The 13,619-nt window shown below is 44.6% G+C and overlaps 1 protein-coding gene across 3 annotated transcripts in view; it reads left to right on the forward strand.

The window, feature by feature from the left end:
• PTK2B (protein tyrosine kinase 2 beta) overlaps positions 1-13,619 on the forward strand; it is a 119,284-nt gene that overhangs the window by 18,846 nt on the left and 86,819 nt on the right. Inside the window, exon 1 of one of the 3 annotated variants that reach the window (XM_036240255.1) lies at positions 6,115-6,475. The exons of the other annotated variants lie outside the window; for them this stretch is intronic. The gene's annotated coding sequence lies outside the window, so the exon portion shown is untranslated. Of the gene's footprint in view, positions 1-6,114; positions 6,476-13,619 lie in introns of those variants that run through there. 3 annotated transcript variants of the gene reach the window in all.

A 13,619-nucleotide genomic window follows, 5' to 3' on the forward strand; every position in this document is an offset into this window, starting at 1 on the left:
GACTCTCAGTGAGCCCTATAAGACCATCTTACACACACACACACACACACACACACACATGCACACGCGCGCACACACACACATATATTGGTTAATCCTCACCCGAGGATGTTTTTCCATTGATCTTTTTTATATTTTTTTACATAGAGTGGTAAGGAGGGAGGGAGAAAGAGAGAAACATCGATGTGAGACATATCAATTGGTTGCCTCCCACACAACCCTGGCCACAGCCAGGATCGAACCTGCAACCCAGATATGTGCCCTTGACCAGGAATTGAACCTGAGACTCCTTAGTCCACAGGCTGACGCTATAACGGCTGAGCCAAACTGGCCAGGGCATTTTACTTAACTTTAAATCCACTCTCAGCCCTATTTGGTGGCTTAGGCAGTGTCTGGCCTACAATGAATTCTCTGCAAATCTTTTAAAAATGAATTCACTGTGATTCTAAAGTGATGGAGAGCCTCATTCAGCTACAAGCCCCATCACTCAAGACCATGGTGTTTATTATAGGCAGTTTGCCCTGTTGGAATTTCTATTCCCATCTAGGGTGTCCAGTCTGCTTAGACCCACAGGGGTGGAGAATCCCCTTCCGCCTGAACGAGCCCACGCTGCTGCTTCTACAGCATTCCACTCCAGCAACGTGGGCCTAGAAAGACCTCACGTTTCACAAATCAAAGGTGCTTCTCCTTCCAATTCAGATAAATAACATGATCTCTCAATAAATAACATTATCTCCAGATAAAATGAGAGCTGAGTAGCATATGGGGAAAATAAATCTGAACTATCCCAGAAGCTGAAACCTAGTGAGACTAGATGCCTGAAACCTGTCTACCCTGAGAGGCAATTGTTCTCGGGGGGCAGTCTTACACAGAACTCGGCCCTTCTTCTATGTTGTGAACACTCAAACGTTTCTTAATCGGTTCCCCACAATTCAGGAGAATTGCCATCCATGTTCCCTCTGCAAGACAGAGCTCTCCTGAACTTCACCTGCCAAGATCCCTCAGTCACAGCAAAATCAACAGAGCCCACTGTTCTTTCCACTCCACTGTGTGGTTCCTCGCCAGCATGCACACCCTCCAACACGCCTCCTGGAGCTTCAGCCTTGTACATCATCTTAATGCTGTTGCTTAGCAACCAGCAAGGGAAGTGTGATAGCACCTCCTAGCACTGCCCATGGAACACAGCAGACAATACAAACAGTTCCTGGCTCCTCTCTGCAAGTAGAGGAAGGTAACTGTCAGAGGTGGCCAGCAGTATGCTCCAGAGATATTGGCTCATCACCCAGGGGCCCAAATTGGTTGTTGCTTTGCTTTTACTTGGCATCAGGTAATGTCTTCGTGGGGGTGGCTGGGTAGGTGGTTCTTGAAGGGCCGGATCTCTCTGCTTGCACTTGTTCTCAGGATGCCTGTGATGCAAAAGGGCCTTGCAGAATCCTCTCTGCTCCCACGCAGCCCTGCCCTGCACCAAGCCCGCGTCCCCCCCCCCCCCCCCCCAGCCACCGAGTTTCCTGCAGTCTTTTCCATTTAGAGATTGTTCCGCAATGCTCTGGCGCTGCCCTGCCCACTCCCCCTTCATGCAGCCCTCTGTGCCTCCAGTCGCTGATTCCTTTGCCTTTCAGATGCTTCGCCATGCTGTGGGACAGCCTCCAGCTCCTGAGGTCATCCATGTCCCCCCTGCATCTCTGTCCCTTACATTCCTTACAACCCAGACCACTGGGCCAGATGCCACACAAGTGGCATCTGAGGCCCACCTCCTGCTCTCTGTGGTGTCCTGGGTCATCAGAGACTGGGTCATTGTGATTTGGAATTCCCAGGCATTGTCTAGCATAAAACAGTAGAGAAAGCAAGAGAGGCTGGAGTCTGAAAATACACACTGCAATCCCAGATCTTCTCTTCCTGTCATGACTATGTGATTTAGATCAAGCTTCTCTAACTTCTGTTAAGCTTTGCTTACCAAGGGGATTGGACTCTTTGCCTCATTAGGCTATTATAACCATGAGATAAACTAACAAATGGAAGGAACCTAGCAAAATACGCAGCTTACAGTTGGAGAACTCTAGTCCCTTCCTCTCCTTCCATCTCTATCTCTTTATTCTTCTTTTAGTACCTGCTCTTCCTCAAGCAAAAACAAGTCTTCTGGTTGGATTCTCGGAGACAGTGCCATGTCATGACAAGACATGGCTGAGAGGCAGAGGGTCAGCTCAAGGTTTACCACTCAGTGCCTCTGACTTTGGGTCCTTGAGGTTTCTTCTGTTCACCTGTGAAAGGAGTTAAGAACACCTGACTTGTCCAGTGCCCAGAACTGCTGTAAAGCCCAAAGGAGAAAATAATGTGTGTCACTATCCTTTACACATGTCAGGGTGTTTTACAAATTTAGAGATAAGAGTTCTCTTGGACAAACCTGATCCTATCCCCTCCGCCTTGTAAAATGAAGGAACTGGATACCAACCTGTCTCAAGCCCCTTAAGTTCTAAGATTGAAGCACACCGAGAGATGACAGTTCCTCGCCTTTCAAAGGCCTTCATGGACAGAACCGGATCCTCCTTCACAGACAGTATTTGTCTTGAGGCTGTGAGAATAATTTGCATTTATATAATTTGCATTTATATTTCCCTGGGGTCCCATGACCAAGGTGGCTGGTTATCACCGAGTCAACCCTCACCCAGAAAGGTTTTAGAGGCTTCTTCTAGTTCTTGCTTGGGACTGCATGGAGCTCTGTCCTTTCAATAAGGAAAACAGATGAGTCAGAACGTGCCCACAGTGTGATAGATGTACCAGGGAAGCAATTGCGGCTGTAGGTGTGTGAAGTTTATGTCACGTGTACTTCATTGGTGGTTGTATGTTTGTTAGTGGCCTGAAAAAGAGCTGAATTTGCATATGGAGGGTACATGAAATGAGATATTAAAGTATGTAACATTAGTCATTTAAATAAAAATATGACCAACAAATAGAATTTGGATGTTATTGAAATCTTGAAGGTTGGGAGTCTGGCCAACGATGAACAAACATTCCAGAGACATTTGCATTCTCTTCCGTGAGATTTTTCCCAGGCAATTAGAGAGCCTCCTTTTATAAAGAGGATCCCAGCAGGAAAGATGGGTGGTGCCAGCAGCTCTCAAAGCTCTGGCTTGGCTCAGAAGGAGGGTGCGACTTCACTCAGAGACGCGACTGCCAACGTCCCTCTGATCCCATCCCTTCAGGGGAAGAGGAATAGAGTCTTCGGTTAAAAAGTTGAGAGCTCCCGCTTCATAATAAGGTTGCAAGAGGTCAGATATCGTACAAGTGCCAATGGTTATCCACTAACTCTTTGAAAATACAGTTATTTGGTAGGAGAGCAGTGGGGAGACAGATATGACCTATGTTATGACTGGACCCATGGAATAATGATCATAGAAGCAGAGAATGTTAAATTGGAAAGGACCTTGGCAATTGCCCAGTCCAATCCTTTTATTGAAAATTAAGGCCCTGGCCCTGGCTGGTTTGGATCAGTGGTTGGAGCGTCGGCCTGCGGACCAGAGGGTCCTGGGTTCAGTTCCTGCTAAAGGCATGTACCTTGGTTGTAGTTTGTCCCCGGCCCCGGTTGGGGTCTTGTGGGTGGCAACCAGTCGATGTGTCTCTCTCATATCGATGTTTCTCTCTCTCTCCCTCCTCTCTCCCTCCTGTTCTATCTGAAAATAAATGCAAAAATATCCTTGGGTGAGGATTAAAAAAATAAATAAATAAGTAAGAAAATATTCTCCAATGTGTTAACAGTGGTCGATTTGGGATTGAGCAGATGTGGATGATTGTTATTTTCTAGGTGGTTCCCTGTCCTTTTCAAATAAAAATACAAAAACAAGAAACCAGGAAAATGACTTGCCTAAGGTCCCGTAGCAATGTGGAGGCAGAACTTGCCTGGCCCCCAAATCTGTTCACTTTCATTCCTCTGCTTGTCTTGAGGGAGTGGGGTGGAGGGGTGGTGGGGTGGAGGGGCGGAGGGGTGGAGGGTCTATCTGAGGCTAGAACTGGGCTTACAATTTCCAGAATCGTTTTATAAACATTTTTCTTCTGCATAAAACACAACCTTAATCTACGGGAAATGTTAAAAATAAAATGTCAGTTGTAAGCAAATCTCTCATTGCACACCTGGCTCGACAGGGTTAAAACCGCCTGCCCAGGGATAATGTGCAAATGGAACCTGTGTTTGGTTTTCTTAACCCACATCCCACGTAGCCCATCACTTGAGGAAAGAGGAGCACAGCTAATGGGGTGGTAAGAACGCTGTGAATGCCATCCCCCGCACAGGCTCCTGTCTACAGCTTTTGTTCCAGGGTCTCTTCAATAAATATGACTCAGTCTGCTGTTTGGGCTCCGCTTCCCCTGCGCTCCGCTGTGCCTGTCATGCATGACTCAGGAGGCATGTTCAGGGGCCCCTCGGGTCCTGCTGCCTCTCATCTCCCCCGCTGACCAAGCTCCCCTCTGCTTGTCTGAGCGCTGAGATCCTCCGCCCACCCCAGCTTTCAAAGCACCAATTAATGCGGATGGGGGTCACCGCTACCTCCCCATTAAAAAAAAAAAAAAAAAAAAAAGTGCTGTACACTTATCTTGACAAACTGCCGAAGTGCTTTTTCTCTCACCTACTCGTCTGCAAAACGTGTCGTCTCCAGCATGTGCGTGATACCCGGAACGCCAAGTGAAGGTCAAAACGTGTTCTTGTGAACAAGGAAAACAAAAGACAGGAAAACCTCCCAATCACCTCTCCTCCGGTAAATGCTTGTTAGAGCAAGAACATTATACACTTAATGTGCAGAGAGGCTGGGTCATCTGGGCCAGCCCACACTTGTGAACTTGTTTGGGCTGGAATAGTCAAGATAGGAGCTTTAGTTTATTTGGACTGAACTCAAGGCAATAGTAAAATGTCCCAGCATTTTCTTTTTTACTCTTTTTTTTTTGGTACGTGCCCCTAGTGGGAACCAAACCCAGGACTCTCTGGTCTGCAGGTCGATGCTCCAACCGCTGAGCCAAACCGGCCAGGGCTCCCAGCTTTTTCTATAACAAAAATAACCAAAAGCATTAAATAAGAAGCATGGGGTCTCCTTCCCCTAAGCCACCGAGGCCACAGTCACCTCAAGGAGGTAGTGAAGCAGAAAACTGCCTGCTCAGGGGGCTGCTGATGTAGGCTCAAACGATTTCTGTAGCACCCTCTATGAGAGAGGCCCAGAAGGGCTGGAGCACAAATTTGCCATGAGCTACACATCAGTGGGGTTGTTAATGTTGGAGGCTGTGCTCTATGAGATGCCCAAGATAAAGGCAATGGGACTACCATGGCTAGCCAGCGAGTCGCCCTTGGTTTGGGGGATGCCATGCCCTGTCTCAGAAGGGACTGTTGTTTGCCAGGACGTCTGGGATGGAGCACCCACTGCCTGGCCATCTGCTGTAGGATTTTTCTCCCTCCTTCTCCTTTCTTCTCATGGGATAAGAAGGGCTCGTCTTGGCCTAATTGTACATGTTGACCTCTGAGTATGAGGAAGCAAAGTCCCTGATGCATTTATTCACATGGGAGTTTTCTCTCTCTCTCTCTCTCTCTCTCTCTCTCTCTCTCTCTCTCTCTCGCGCGCGCGCACACACACACACACACACACACACACACACACACACACACACTTTGGTCACACAGCACATCCCCATCCTACCCTGTAATGTCAGATCAGATTTGGACCAGTCCTGGAATCAATGAGGCACTTTAGTGGTTGGGTTGTTCTATGGCGATGCGGCTTTGAAGGTGTGATTTCCCACAGTCCAGCTGCTTGAGGAGCAACAGCCTGAGCATGCCAACTCATTTAGCCTTATCAGTCACCGAGACCCGACCAACGGTGGCTCTGGAAGATGTTTCCCGAGAGCGGGAGAAGTACAGCAGCAGACACAAGCCTACCGTTGACGACGAAGTGAGAACAGGAAGGCCCCGCGCACCTGTTAGTTTCATTGTCAGTACTCGTATCGTTGCATATGGCAGGAGCCTCAAAGAGGGGATTTGCTGTCTACAAACTCAAACTAAAAGATTCAGGAAGCAGCTCAACTCAGGGACGACTGCAACTAAGAGTCTAAACACCGCCAAGTGCCCCTGTGCCTGCCCTCTGCCTCTCCGGCTCTCTCTTGTATGTTGGCTTCATCCTTTCAGGGCAACTTCTGTAAAAGGCAGAAGGTGTAGCTCTCATCCACAGCCTTCTCAACCACAGGAGAAAGCTTCTTTCCCTAAGCTGAAGTTTTAAAAATGCCAAAAAAGAACTCTGATTGTTTCAGCTAAGATCACGTGTCCAGTTCTGGACCAATCGCCCTGGCCGGGAGGGTGGGGAGCCATGCTTGTCCCAGTTTGAGTAATGCATACATCCTGTGGGCCAGACCACAGAGATGAGGTAGCCGAGATGGTCTCACGATGGCAGCCCCTGCTAGAACTAGCCAGTTGCCATGGGAGGAGGAACGCGTCCCCGAAAAGACTGTGAGTTGAATTCCTTTGAAGGGGGAGGAGGTCTAGGCACACAAAACAGCTGTGGTCCCCTGCCACACATGTGCCAGCTTTGGTCATGTAGCAGTCTGTGATCTGTGGTAAGCAGGTATGTGTGTCTGTTGGGAGGACTGTTAAATTTGAGAAATGCAGGGAAATGGTGACATCTAAAGTGCTGGGGAAGTGGCAGTGTATAATTATGTTCTGGTTCTGAACTATATAAAACCTGTCAGAAAGAAGGTCAGGAATTATATGTCAATAAATCATTTACATACTGTTAGGCTGTTTGACAATAGTTAATAAATAAAAGAGATAAGTGAGCGTGTCTTCTTGGTCATGTTGGCCTGCTTATAAGATTTAAAAGACCAGGTCACGTGTTTACAGGCTGTTCTTTCTTTCCTGAGCTTGAATGCAATGTTAGTGATGGCCTTCCCACAGAATTGGCCCTGATTTTGTAGTTGTTGTTGTTGTTAATCCTTACCCATGGATATTTTTCCATTGATTTCTAGAGAGACCGGAAGGAAGGGAAGGAGGAAAGGAAGGAGAGAGAGAGAGAGAGAGAGAATCAATTGGTTGCCTCCCACACAACCCCAACTGGGACCAGGGATTGAACCTGCAATCCACATATGCACCCTTGACCAGGAATGGAACCCGGGATTCTGTGGTCTGTGGGCCAATGCTCTAACCGCTGAGCCAAACTGGCCAGGGCGGATTTTTTTTTCACCTTATTGTATTGTGTCTGTCTGAAATTGAAAAACAATCTTGCCCTTCCATCTTGAGTGAATGGTGTTCTTAGAATAAATGACTATTTTTGATTCTGCCTTTTAACTCTTCAGACCATACTTTGCCCTTGTTTAAAGGGAGTCTTAATGTTTTAATACAGGTGGGTACCTAATAATGGCCTTCCAAAGCTGCCCATATCTTAATCCAATCACCTGTGCATTTGTTAATTTACATGGCAAAGAGATTTTGCAGGTGCGATTAAGTTAGGACTCTTGAGATGGGGGAGTAATCCTGGATTATCAGTGTGGACCTAATTTATCACAGCGTCCTTATAAGAGTGAGGTAGGAGGGTCAGAGAAGGAGAGAACAGAAGGAAATGTGACAACAGAAGCAGAAGTTAGAGAGAGAGAAAGTATTGAAGATATTACTCTGCTGTCTTTGAAGATGGAGGAAGGGACCATAAGCCAAGGAATACACGGTTTCTAGAAGCTGAACAAAGCAAAGAAAAGGATTCTTCCATAGAGCCTCCAGAAGGAACATGACCTGATGACACCTTAATTTTGGGACTTCTGGCCTCCCGAACTGTAAGACACATTTGTGTTGTTTTAAGCCACGGAGTTTGTGGTAATTTGATACAGCAGCAGTAGAAAACTAATACAACTACCTTTCTGGTAAGCAACTTGGCAACATGTACTAAGAGACACAAGATTTTATGCTTCTGACTCTGTCATTCTACTTCTAGGACTCTCTCCCAATGAAACAATCAGATATGCAGAAATGTACTTATCTGCTCAGATGTTCATCACAATATTATCTATAATAGCAAAACCTTGGAACTACCTGAGGCCCCTACTGGTGATCTTACCTTTATTTCAGTCACAACATTTCAAATAAGAAAACAAGGCCCACTGGATGGTGGTCATCTGCCATTAAGATGCTGCTTCTAGAATGTGTTGTAATCACAGGTGGGAATGGCCTGTGTTAGAAAATGCTGTCAATCTACTGATTCAACAAATACTGTTGAGCATGCTGGGACCTGAGCCGGGGGTATAGACACCAAGAACACATGGGATAATGGGAGGTGCAGAAACCTGGCCAGAAAGATGGCTATCAACACAAAGGCTTCAGAAAAGGTGACGTGCCACTTAAAACTTGAAGGATCAGCAGGAATGAGCCACAACTGAAAAGTCGATTTATGGAGTGTAGCTGTTTCCCCATGCTGTGCACGTGGTACCTGAAAGTGGAGATAGATCTGGCACTCACCAGGAGTTCAGAAGGCTCTGCAGCTTGAAGCAGGACTAGCAGCCCTCTTGTTAAAGAGCTATAGAAAAAGACTAGAAACAACCTAGATACCCTTCAGTGGGTGACTGGTATAGCTATGCCATGAAATACTACTCAGCAATGAAAAGGAATGAACTATTGACACATGCAGTAACCCGGATGGATCTCAGGGACATTATGTGTCGTGAAAATGAGTCACTCTCAAAAGGGTTCATACTGTATGATTCCAAAAGTGTAACATTCTTAAAAGGACAAAACTATAGGGATAGAGAACAAATTAGTATAGTCATGTGTCTTTTAACTATGAGAATACGTTTTGAGACGTGCTGTTAAGCAATTTCGTCGCTGTGTAAATACCACAGTGCACTTACACAAACCTAGATGGTATAGCCTAACGCTCGCCTAGGCTGTATGGGCTAGCCTGTTCTTCCTAGGCTACGAGCCTGTACAGCGTGTTACTGAACAAAATATGAGATTAAATCAAGCCCAAGAGAAAATGATGTAAACATGAGATGAACAAGGCTGCTGCAGGCGTAACGTGGCATACTGCTTTACGGCAACCTTTTTAAAAAAAAAATAAGTAGAAAGAGTACACTCTGAAATAACAATAAAAATACTGTAGTAAGCATATAACATACTATGTACTGTACATAATTGTATTGCTACACTTTTCTATGACCGGCAGAGTAGTAGGTTTGTTTGCACAGCATCACGACAAACGTGAGTAATTTATTACACCACAATGTCATTAAAGCTATGACACTTCTAGACAATAGAAATTTTCTTTAGCTCCATTGTAATCTTATGTGATCACCATCATATGTGTGGTTCGTCATTGAATGAAACTGTTATGTGATGCATGACTAAAGTTGCAGAAATGAGGAGGCAGGTATGACTATATGGAGGTAACACAAGAGAGTTCTTTATGGTGATAGATCAGCTCTGTGTCTTGACTGCAGAGTAGTTACACAATTATATACATGGGATAAGATTGCAGAGAACCACACACACACACACACACATCCATGTTTTAAAAAATGGTGAAAATGGAATGAGGTCTGTTGTCTCACCAGAGTATAATACCAATGCCAGTTTCCTGGTTTTGCTATTATAATACAAGATGTCACCATTAGGGGAAGATGATGGGTCAGGGTACACAAGACTCTGTGCGCTATTTTTGCAACTTCCTATGAGTCTATAGTTATTTAAAAATAAAAGCTTAAAAAATAACCACAGACTAAAATTCCTCTGCCTGATGACACTTCTGTCCCCAAGCATTTTTTCACTACTCAAATAGTTCCAGGTCCATTTCAGCTGGTGTTTGAATACCTCATGCTTCCCTATCCCTTCTAGACGTCTGCTCATGGTCACATAGGACAGGTAGCAACTGACAGCGGAGGATTTCCTTCCAAATGCCCAGCACACTGGGCCCGCCTTCCCCCTCAACAACGGCCAGGAGCAGCATTTCCCAACCACCAGCCTGCAAGGAGGTTGGCTGTGTTTGTGAGACACCCTGGGCGTGTTGAAAGAGTCTGGCTTTCTTCTCTCTCCTTTACCAGCTCTGGATGAGGGACCAGAAATGGCCTGTAAACAGACTAGAGGGAGGAGGAGCCTTTGTTGAAGGGGAGATTTGGGTGAAATGAAGAGAAGATCGTTAAGATTGAGAGCGACAGCAGGTAGGCACTCTGGCCTAATGGAAACAGCACAGGCTTGAAGTACTATCCGAATTCATTCATTTATTCAAGCAGGTGTCTGTGTTCAGTCTGCTACCAGAAATACCACAAACAACAGTCCCGGAGGCTGGGAAGTCCAAGATCAAGGCACAGGCAGGTTCAGTGTCTGCTGAGGACTGGCTTTCCAGTTTGCAGACAGTTTTCTTTGTTCTGTGTCCTCACTTGGTGGTGAAAGGGGCAAGGAACCTCTCGGGACACTGGCCCCATTTAGGAGAGCCCCACCTTCAAGACTTAGTCACCTGCTGAAGACTCCACCTCCTAAAACCATCGCCTTTCAGTAAGGATTTAACATATGGGTTTTGGGGGATATAAACATTCAGTCTATTTATCAAGCGCCTACTCTGCGCCGGGCATAGTTTCACACATTGGGTAAAAATGGTTCCTAGCTTCATGGAGGTTACATCAGATGGTCTGAATTTAAGCTCGGTTGCTCACCAGTCTTGTGATCCCTAAAAAGTCACTTAATATCTTTGAATTTTCGTTTCTTTTCTTTAAATTGGGGTTATTAATCCAACGTCTTTGGATTTCTGTGAGGTTCATGAGATGGTGCATAAGTGCGGGGCAGTGTCTTAAAATGTACAGGTGTTCAGTTTTTACACTAGTTCTCACTGTTCTCTCTCTTTGCTCACCTTCTATATGGATTGCTTATGACTGGTGGAAGCTGGATTCCACCAGGGGCAGCCCAGGGCTGTTGGCAAAGCTCAGTATTGTATGTGTTGTTCAGTTAAATGCAGGGGTGTCTGCACAGTTCTATAGAGCTCAGGACAGATGAAGTTGGACAGGGAAAAAAATTCTGATTTTGTATTTCTGTTCATTTTTTCTTTCTATTTTTAATTATCTATGTTTGGTGTGTTTATCATTGTATCTTCTTGGTGAATTTTTCCTTGTTAAAATCACTCCTCCTCACAATCATATTTTCAATTCTTTTTCTGCGTGTTTGTTATTTCTAGCGTGTTTGTTATTTTATGTAGCTATATCAACTTTCTTTCACTTAGTATTTGTCTGGCTTATGTGTTTCTATCCCCAATTCTCAACTTTTCTGTGTCTTAATGTTTTAGGTCTGTTTCTTGTAAACTATATATAGCCGGATTTTAAAAAAATTGAATCTAAAGGCAATTTAAGCTTTATAAAATTTATTAAGACTTGTAATATATTTAGCACATTTCTACAGCATTATTTTAGATTTTCCACACTTGACCCTCGTCTTTCTCCCACCTTGTTACCTTTCATTGGATTGGTTGTGTTTCTTTTATTTCTTCCGTATTCACCCTCTTGGGTTAAAGCTTACATATTACAATTCTATCATTTTAATGATTTTGCTCATTTTTAAACACATTGCTTGAAAAATCTCATATCAGTCAACATTATTCTCCTTCTCCGCAAAGTGGAGGGACTTAATGACACTGACTCGAATCTTTCTCCCTCCGTCTTCTAAGCCATTGTCAACTCCCAGTTTCGTGTGGCCCCTTTTCAGTACCCCGCTCCAGTTTGCCTCTTAGAATTGTCTTCGACTTCTCTTACCTCGCTTTAAATACATTTGAAATATATTTATATTTGATTAAATTAAATATATTTAAACTATATTTATTTGATTCATTAAATATATTTCAAAAATATTTTTATTTTATTAAACTAAATGTATTTCAGCTATACATTATACAGCCCTGAATTGTTCTATGAACTCTGGTCCTTGATTTTCTAATCTATGATTGGCCTCTGCTGAGCTTTCCCCAATGTTGGTTGTTTGCCTGTGTGGTTTGTAATTTTGAATCATGTGTGTGTGTCTGTGAAGGGCGGGGGTTTCCATGTATTTCTGATTGTGAAATGTCCTAAAGAGTTTTGCCTTTTCCTCTGCCTGAATCACTTGTCACCATTTCTGGGCTCGTTTTTACTTTAATTACTCAGACTGGAATTTCCACCACACATATGTAGAATGGCACAGGCTTTGTTTTTAATTTCTCTTTTGATTTTTTTTTTTTTAACTGGGCTCCAGGTTAAGGTTCTTCCCCATGGCCTGGTGAGCAGCAAGCTATCTGAAAAGATGCTTGATATGATTTCAATCTTCTTGAACTTATAGAGACTTAGTTTGTGTCCTAACATGTGATCTGTCTTTGAGAATGTCCCATGTGCACTTGAGAAGAATGTGAATTCTGTAGTTTTGGGGTATAATTCTCTGTAGATATCTATTAAATCAATTTAGTCTAATGCTTCATTTAGAGTCTCTGTTTCCTTGCTAATTTTTTGTCTAGAGGATCTATCCAGTGATGTCAGCGGGGTATTGAAGTCCCCTGCTATGATTGTATTGCTGTTGATTTCTCCTTTGAAGTCCTCCAGAAGATTTTTAATATATTATGTTGCTCCTATATTGGGTGCATATATGTTTATAAAGGTTATATCTTCCTGTTGGATAGATCCTTTCAATATTATGTAGTGGCCTTCTTTGTCTCTAGTTATGGCCTTCATTTTGAAATCTACTTTATCAGATATGAGTATTGCTACCCCAGCTCTTTCTTCTTCTTCGTTTGCTTGGAAGATTTTTTCCATCCCTTCACTTTCAACCTATGTGAGTCTTTTGTTGTGAGGTGGGTCTCTTGTAAAAAACATATATGTGAGTCATGCTTTCTTATCCAATCAGCTACTCTGTGTCTTTTTATTGGAGCACAGTGAGCTATCTATTTGTTCTCTGTGCTCAGTCCCTGACTCGCAGGGATCGGCAGCCGATGGCACTGCCTGCGCGAATATTAACCCCCAGGCCCCGCTCCTGGGGTCCCCATAGCCTTGGTTCTTACTCACCACTCTGAATGTGAATCTCCTCAATTTCTGATACCTGAGAATTTTCTCTTTTTCCTGGGTGTGACTAACATTCTTTGGGGTTACGGTTTATCCCGCATGGCTTCACATTTGGAGTGGGATGGGCCTGGTCTGCAGTAGGTCAGTCTCACAATGACTGTCACATTCTTGCACAGGCAGACACTCACTTTGATTCTTTCAGTCAGCAAATGTCCCAGAACTTACCATCCAAAGAGGGAGACAGCCTTGAATTAAGTAGTGTAAGGAGCAAATGTAAATTTATAACTCTGGCAAATTCAGCCAAGGAGAGGCACCTGTTCTAGGACAGTGGATGGATGCTCTAGGAGAGGCCAGACCCAGCCAGTGGCCGGATGGGGAAAGCTCAGAAGTCACAGAGGCCAGAGGACAGCCTCAGGAGGTTTTAATTGCAAGGGCCAGGGCTGTGGCCAGGGCCCTGTATCCTTCTCTCCCTCCTCTTCCCTGTGTGAGGTCTGTCTGACCTGGGTGCTAACTTTCTCCCCACTCAGGTGGCAGGAGCCCAGGGCAATTAAACCCAACAGGGGTGGGGGTGGATGTCAGGGGCAGGATTTCCCCTGGCACGATGCCCTCAA

This window comes from Molossus molossus, unplaced genomic scaffold, assembly GCF_014108415.1.
Source record: "Molossus molossus isolate mMolMol1 unplaced genomic scaffold, mMolMol1.p scaffold_m16_p_4, whole genome shotgun sequence".
Taxonomy (NCBI): domain Eukaryota; kingdom Metazoa; phylum Chordata; class Mammalia; order Chiroptera; family Molossidae; genus Molossus; species Molossus molossus.